General features: G+C 41.3%; 1 pseudogene; it reads left to right on the top strand.

Moving 5' to 3' along the window:
• Window positions 1-1346: 1346 nt before the first annotated feature.
• LOC147375915 (integrin beta-1-binding protein 1 pseudogene) lies at window positions 1347-2022 on the top strand (annotated as a pseudogene).
• The last annotated feature ends 414 nt before the right edge of the window (window positions 2023-2436 follow it).

The following is a 2436-nucleotide window of genomic DNA, read 5'->3' as shown; positions in this document are numbered from 1 at the left end:
GTATTTGACAAGGTAAAAGGAAACCTTTATATATTATTTATTGGTTTTCCTTAAAGCCTTGAAAATTACTAAAGCTCTAAGTACCTATCAATATTTTACTTGGGTCTTCTCCTGGGAAATGTGCAACTGATGAAGATCAATGCAAAAGACACATTTCAGTTTTCCAAATTTTATCTTTCAGTATGCTTTTTGATGTGATATTTCACTAACAATTCTTCACAATATGCCTTCTAATGATTGCTCATTCCTCATGTAGTCTGTACTTGCCCATCTTTGTTAGATAATTTACCAATTTATAATCACTTGATTAGGAAAATCACAGAACAGTATTTGTGGTATTGCTGTCTCCTAATGAGTTTCCCCTTCTTAAGTGTCAGCTTGACTTCATGATTCTTAAAAAAAAAAAAAAATACAGAACATGAAAGAAGTGATAGGCCATCATTTCTAATGTGTGTGTACTTAGTGGCTCAGTCATGTCCAATTTTTTGCAACACTATGGACTGTACCTTGCCAGGCTCCTCTGTCCATGGGATTTCCCATACAAGAATACTGGAGTGGGTTGCCATTTCCTCCTCCAGGGGATCGTCCCAACCCAGGGATCAAATCCAAGTTTCTTGCATTGGCAGGCAGATTCTTTACCACTGAGCCATCTGGGAATTCCATCATTTATAATACTAGATTATAAAAGAGATTGTGGCATTTGGATGCTTTCTCACTTTCTCTCAAATCACAAGCTTCTGGAAGAAATCAGCTATATATTCTGAGGCAGCCCAACAGAGATACAAGAATTAACAGAGTAGGGACATTTTGGGAGAAGGCAATGGCACCCCACTCCAGTGTTCTTGCCTGAAGAATCCCAGGGACGGTGGAGCCTGATGGGCTGCCGTCTATGCGATCGCAGAGTCAGATACGACTGTAGCGACTTAGCAGCAGCAGCAGCCGCAGGGACATTTTGAGACTTGCCAACCAACAGACTAGTGAGTGAGCTCTGAAGCAGAACCTATCTCAGTTAAGTCTTGAATTGACTTCAGGACTAGCTAATATCTTGATTAACATCTCTTGAGAGACCATAAGTAAGAACCATCCAGCTAGAACCAAAGTGGCTGCCATGAGCGCAGACGGCGGCGAGTCATTCGGTCGCGTCTGACTCTGTTGCCACCCCATAGACTGTTAGCGCTCCAGCCTCCTCTGTCCATGGGATTTCCCAGGTACCTTGCTTTTCTGTCAAGAATTGACAGTGTCGGAGTGAAAGGATGCTACCTGTGCACACACTGTAGAACTTTTGAAGACGGTAGAATAGCATTCAATTCTGCAGGGAGCACCTGTGGATCAAGCTATGGTGGAAGATGTTTCATAAAGGAAAAAAGCACCACAGCAGTAGCAGTTCCCAGAGCAGTGAAATCAGTACCAAGAACAAGTTGGTAGACTCCAACCTTGGGGGGCTGTCAGGGTCCGGCACCTTGGCAAGCCTCAACACCTATTCCAGCAAGAACACAGGACAAAGCAACAATTCAGACACCTGTGCAGAATTTCGAATAAAGTATGTTGGTACCATTGAGAAACTGAAACTTTCAGAGGGGAAAAGTTCGAAGGACCACTGGACCTGATAAATTATATAGTTATTGCCCAGCAAGATGGAAAGTTGTCCTTTGTTCCTCTGGAGGAAGAATTTATTATGGGAGTTTCCAAGTATGGTATAAAGGCATCCACATCAGATCAATACGGTGTTTCGCATCGGCTCGCTCTGTATTTAATCATCTGGATGGTGTGTTTCCACGATGGTCTCGAGGCAGGAAAAGAGCTTTCTGGCTCTGAAGACCACATATGCAAGCAACCAAGAATACAGTCTGTGGGTTTACCAGTGCAACAGCCTGGAACAAGCACAAGTAATCTGCAAAGTTTTACCAACTGCTTTCGACTCTGTATTGACATCTGAGAAAACTTGAATTCTGCAATTAAGGGGGAAGTAGGCTTCATGTGCAAGTTCAGCCGTTTTCTCAATAGTTCTGTATCCAATCTGCAGTGATGAACTTTTAGGAAATATGAACAATCCTTTGCTTTTGATTTTCTGAAGAAAATGCAATGTATAAAATGTCATTTGTTTTTTTTAATTAAAATGTGTCTTATTAAACAGTGGAAACAAACAAACAAAAAGAATCATCCAGCTAAACTATTCTGAGATACCTGACCCACTGTAACTGTGAGATAAGAAATGTGCTATGTTCATTTTCAAAGTTTGAGCTTTTTAATATGGTAATAAATATAATGCAGTGTGGTTTTGAACTGTGGTGTTGGAGAAGACTCTTGAGAGTCCCTTGGACTGCAAGGAGATAAGACCAGTCAATCCTAAAGGAAATCAGTCTTGAATATTCATTGATAGGACTGATGCTGAAGCTGAAGCTCCAGTACTTTGGCCATCTGATGTGAAGAACTGAC

The sequence above is a fragment of the Bos grunniens genome, chromosome 3 (assembly GCF_055505025.1).
Source record: "Bos grunniens cultivar Pamir isolate PY7600 chromosome 3, Bosgru_T2T1.0, whole genome shotgun sequence".
In the NCBI taxonomy this organism is placed as follows: domain Eukaryota; kingdom Metazoa; phylum Chordata; class Mammalia; order Artiodactyla; family Bovidae; genus Bos; species Bos grunniens.
This window is presented reverse-complemented; position numbering and strand designations above follow the sequence as displayed.